The sequence below is a fragment of the Triticum dicoccoides genome, chromosome 1A (genome assembly GCF_002162155.2).
Source record: "Triticum dicoccoides isolate Atlit2015 ecotype Zavitan chromosome 1A, WEW_v2.0, whole genome shotgun sequence".
NCBI classification, from domain to species: domain Eukaryota; kingdom Viridiplantae; phylum Streptophyta; class Magnoliopsida; order Poales; family Poaceae; genus Triticum; species Triticum dicoccoides.
In genome coordinates this window covers 502,816,112-502,822,188 of record NC_041380.1, presented here as the reverse complement: position 1 = coordinate 502,822,188, position 6,077 = coordinate 502,816,112, and positions in this window count along the sequence as shown.

The window sequence follows — 6,077 nt, the reverse complement described above, 5'->3', positions numbered from 1 at the left end:
TCTTGCTGAGTACCTTTGTACTCATGTTGCTATAATCTACATTTTTACAGAAGACGCTGCAACCCCTTCTGATGGGTTCTATGTAGACGTTGACATCAACGAGTAGGCTAAAGACCCAGGTGGTGACCCTGAGCTTGTGAAGGACCATGTAGTATAGCTAGGCTTTCCCAGCCTCTTTTATTTTACTAGTTGTCTGTACTCAGACAAGTTACTTCCGCTGCTGGCTTGTATGACTGTATGACTTGAATGCTGGGTCGTGTGACCCGTACCTTTGTGTATGTTATGTATGGCTCCCTGAGCCTTAAATAAAGTACTTGTGTCGTAGAGTCATGTTGTGATGCTTCGTTGTATTTGCACATATCGAGCATATTGTGTGTATGATTGAAATGCTTGGTATGTGTGGGATCTGACTATCTAGTTGTTTATATTTAGTAGCCTCTCTTACCGGGAAATGTCTCCTAGTGTTACCGCTGAGCCATGGTAGCTTGCTACTGCTCTGGAACACTTAGGCTGGCCGGCATGTGTCCTTCTTCGTTCCTGTGTCTGTCCCTTCTGGGAAATGTCACGCTTTGAGTACCGGAGTCCTGTTAGCCCGCTACAGCCCGGTTTACCGGAGTCCTGCTAGCCCAGTGCTACAGCCCGGACCCACTTGCTGATGACCGACACGTTCGAAGCTGGGTCATGGATGCCTGTCCCTGTAAGTCTGTGCCACTTTGGGTTTACGACTAGTCATGTCAGCCCGGGCTCCTTATCATATGGATGCTAGCGACACTATCATATACGTGAGCCAAAAGGCGCAAACGGTCCCGGGCAAAGGTAAGGCGACACCCGTGGGGATACCGTGCGTGAGGTCGCAAAGTGATATGAGGTGTTACCGGCTAGATCGATGTGACATCGAGTCGGGGTCCTGACAGCGTTGGCATCAGAGCCGGACTGCCTGTAGGTTCTCCAAGCCAAACTGGTCGATGTTAAGTCTAGAAATTCTTTAGTTATATGTAGGGGAATTGTTTGTGGGTTGGAACGTAAGGCTCTTTTTACTCCTTTATCTTATGACATTCTGATCTGAGTCAGTCCATTCTTCCACCGGGGGTTAAGGAATTAGGATCTATACTCTCTATCAGGATCACGTGTTACTAATCAGTAGTACCTTATAAGTTTGATGGATACAAGCCTAGTTCAGTTCTACTACCACATTATGTTGTTAGAATGGATTCAGAACTTTGATATGATGATGTTGAGTGTGTACGAAATCCTTTGTCAAATGTCTCAAAATCCTTCTTGAGCATTTACAGCTATTATGCTGCCGAAATTTTGCTAGAAATTCTAATGCCTTTGCATTATGATTGTGCTTTTAGATGGCCACTCGCGACCTCAATCAAGTGGTTCGCCTGACTCGATGCCTAGATGTACCCGGCCATACTGCCAAGTTGGTCAGGGTAATGACTGAGGCTGGATACCGCTGGTATCCCGAGTACACGGTCGAAGAGCAATTCCGAGACTTTAATCAAAGCCAGTATCTCTGCACTGTCAGGATATTTCCATCTTATCCTGGATCCATCGAGCCTCTTCACTGCTCCTATGGACTCGGGGTTACTATTGAGATGGCTGTGCAGGATGCCGCCTACTCTATGATGACCATTATGCGAGTCATATCTGGTTTATTTCGGGACTCTGATTTCCGGTATATGCCAGGATCACTTCCGGGAGCACAAGGGTATCTCCAGGCTATCTATGCTGACCCCACTCAGGAGGATTCACGGACTCGCACCACTGCTGAGATGCTCGAGGATAAGGACCGTGAAAATCGGGCCTTAAGGTTAGAGCTCTTCAATACCCGTGCTGACCATTGGGCCACTTTGACTCGGTTCGCACCGGCGGTGCAAGCTGGATATTCAGATATGCGCGATCTCTATCCTCTGAGATCTGCTCTGCCGGACGTGATGGTTTGGCGTGATGTAGGAGGCATCACCCCACCTCGCGGTCCCCGCAGGCCACCGTCTGTTGGTCCAAGACCTCATCCTAGCCCCTATGGTCCACAAGCTCCGCGAGATTGTCTGTTTCCGGATGATCATGTCGAGCTTCCAGGCTATGGAGGTGACTTCTACGAGGACTACTACGGATCGGTCTGAGTTAGTAGTAGTATCACTAGTTCGCACTAGCTGTGTCGTCTATCGTCCCGCGTGACTCGTGGGATATGACCTAGTTTGTACTCTTTCCGGAGGTGTAGAAAAATAATGTATGGGAGCTTGGGATGCCTCCGATGAGATGTAATCCTCTTTTCACCGTAATAGTACTTTGTTTGGTCTTGTACTAAACCCTGTATGGTGTGTATGACGATGGAATAAAAGAAGCAGTTTCTGTTTTTACCATGTCATACGGATGATCATCTTGCATTTCGAGCTATTCCTTACATTCTGTATCCTATGTCGGAATTTTATCATTCTGACTAAATCATTGTCTTGTTTACCTAGGATGGTCAACACGCGCACTAACCCTGCTCCTCAAGAGCAGGCCGAAGGCAGTGAAGGCAGGAATGAAAATCTGCCTCATCCTCCTTCCCTAGCCGAGGTTATGATGGAAGCTGAGAGAAACAAGCGGGAGACCAACCGTTTGTTGGAGCGTATTGAACAGAACACAGCACACCATCAGAGGACTAACGTGGTGTCACTCAGTGATTTTATCAAATTGCATCCACCCACGTTCCACCACTCCGTCGAGCCTCTCGACGCTGATGACTGGCTTCGCAGTATCTCTCACAAACTGCGTTCCGCGCTGGTAGCGGAGGCTGACAAGGTCACCTTTGCTGCATATCATCTTGAAGGCCCCGCCAGTCTATGGTGGGAGAATTATGGAGCTATGCGCCCAGTGGGCCATGTCACTACTTGGGCTGAATTCAGCGAGGCTTTCCGTGAACATCACATTCCGGAGGGTCTCATGGACCGTAAACGTGAGGAATTTTGCAGTTTCACCCAAGGCCGACTTTCTGTGGATGTTTACAGCAGGGAGTTTGGTAATCTCGCTCGATATGCAACTGAGGAAGTGTCTACTGATGCCAAGAAGCAAGCAAGGTTCCATAAGGGGCTTAGTCCTGAGCTTCGCCGCGACCTCCGTCTGCATGAGTGCACATCCTTTCAGAAACTTGTCAACAAAGCCATCAGTGCTGAAACTGGTCAGACTGACTATGACGCAACACGCAAGCATGGCCGTGACATGGGTTCCTCATCCGGTGCTAGTCCTCAGAAGCGCCGCGTGTGGGTACCCAACACCGCCCTGCCACCCAGGTTCACACCGAGGCCATCCTTCCAGGCACCTCGCCCTGTTCAACAGTCTGCACCGGCCAAGCCCTATGGGGGTCCAATTAACAATGCTCCTCCACGTACCAGTTCCGTGACTTGTTTCAAATGTGGGGAATCTGGCCACTATATGCGTGAGTGTCCCCAGACCAACCCCAACCAGTCTGCTAAAGCTGTTGGCCGTGGCAAGCCGACAGGAAAAATATTCCACGCCAAGCCAGTCACCGCTTCACGTGGCCATGTCAACTGTATCTCTGCCGAAGAAGCTCAAGAGGATCCCAACGTCGTTCTCGGTACGCTTCTTGTTAATTGCCACCCGGCATCTGTTCTTTTCGATACAGGAGCCTCTCATTCTTTTATATCCAAAAATTATGCTCGTTTGCATAACGTTGCATTCCGTGACATGCCATCCACTATGGAAATTTCTACCCCTGGTTCTAGATGGCAGACCTCTAGGGTAAGTTATGGAAATGAAATCCAAGTCGACAGACTTGTTTTCCTCGCGTCTTTGATAGCCCTTAAATCTTCAGATATTAATATCATTCTGGGTATGGACTGGATGTCAGCTCATCATGCCCAAATTGATTGCTTCTCTAGGACTGTTCAACTCACCCATCCTTCGGGGAAGATAGTCAATGTCTTGACCCGAATAGCCAAGCGACAATTATATTCTCTTAACGCCAGCCCTTTGCCAGACCTTGAGGACATTCCGGTAGTCCGTGACTTCTCGGATGTCTTTCCAGAGGAATTGCCAGGTGTTCCACCTGACAGGGATGTTGAGTTCGTAATAGACCTCATTCCAGGAACCGTTCCGATTGCTAGAAGACCCTATATGATGGCACCCCTAGAACTAGCCGAGCTTAAGAAACAACTCGATGAGTCCTTGAAAAAGGGTTTCATCCGACCTAGCTCATCTCCGTGGGCTTGCCCCGTCCTCTTCGTCAAGAAGAAGGATGGTACGGACCAGATGGTTGTAGATTACCGACCTGTCAATTTGGTCACAATCAAGAACAAATATCCGCTTCCCAGGATCAACGACCTGTATGATCAGCTCGCTGGATCCTCAGTCTTCTCCAAGATGGATTTGAGGTTGGGCTACCATCAAATCAAAATCAGAAACGGGGACATTCCTAAAACGGCCTTTGTTACTCGTTATGGCCAATACGAGTACACCGTCATGTCCTTCGGTTTAACCAACGCTCCAGCCACCTTTTCTCGGTTAATGAACTCAATCTTCATGGAGTATTTGGATAAATTTGTCGTGGTTTACCTCGATGATATACTCATCTACTCCAAGAACGAGGAAGAACATGCCGAACATCTAAGGCTAGTGTTGAAGAAACTTCGAGAGCATCGCCTTAATGCCAAATTTTCTAAATGTGAATTCTGGTTGCCAGAAGTGACCTATCTGGGTCATGTAATATCTGGTAAAGGTATTGCTGTTAACCCTGAGCGAGTTCAAGCCGTCCTTAACTGGACTCCACCTGAATCGGTCAAGCAAGTTCGGAGTTTTCTAGGCTTAGCGAGCTATTGTCGTCGCTTTGTCGAGAACTTCTCCAAAGTTGCTAAACCTCTAACCGAACTCCTCAAGAAAGATAAGAAGTTCGAATGGACTCCACAATGTGAGCACAGCTTTCAGGAACTGAAAAGTCGCCTGACCTCTGCTCCCGTACTGGTACCGCCAGACTTCTCCAAGGACTTTGTTATCTACTGCGACGCCTCACGACAAGGACTAGGCTGTATTCTCATGCAAGATCGACACGTAATTGCTTACGCCTCACGGCAATTGCACCCACATGAGGAGAATTATCCTACTCATGATCTAGAGCTTGCAGCTGTAGTCTATGCACTTAAAACCTGGCGACATTACCTCCTCGGTAACCGTTGCGAAATATTCACTGATCACCAAAGTCTGAAGTACATTTTCACCCAACCGGATCTGAATCTCAGGCAAAGACGTTGGGTTGAATTGATCACAGATTTCGACTTAGGAATAACTTACACCCCAGGAAAAGCCAACGTCATGGCTGATGCGCTAAGTCGTAAATCTTATTGTAACAATTTGATGTTACAACAAAGTCAACCGCTTCTCCATGAGGAATTTTGGAAGCTTAACCTTCACATTGTACCTCAAGGTTTTCTTTCCACCTTAGTAGCAAAACCTACTCTTACGGATCAAATCATCGCTGCCCAAAAGCGAGATAAGGGAATATCTAAAATCAAAGAGAACATTGCTAGCGGAGGTGCTAGTTGTTTCTCCACAAATGATCATGGTGTTGTGTACTTTGAGAACCGTCTAGTGGTTCCCAAGAACCAGCATCTACGGCAGTTGATCCTTAAGGAGGCTCATGAATCTCCTCTCACTATTCATCCCGGTAGTACTAAGATGTATCAGGACCTACGCCAGAGGTTCTGGTGGACTAGGATGAAGAGAGAAATTGCTCAGTATATTGCTAATTGCGACGTCTGTCGTCGTGTAAAAGCAGAGCATCAACGGCCTGCTGGCACCCTTCAACCCTTAGCTATTCCTGAATGGAAATGGGATAAAATTGGTATGGATTTCATTACCGGTTTTCCCAGGACCAAGAGAGGGAATAATGCTATTTTCGTTGTGGTCGATCGTCTTTCCAAAGTAGCCCATTTCTTACCTGTTCGTGAGAGTATAACCGCTAGTCAGCTGGCAGACTTATACATCTCCTGAATAGTGTCCCTCCATGGTGTTCCTTTGGAAATTAACTCGGATCGAGGAAGTCTTTTCACCTCTCGATTTTGGGAAAGTTTCCA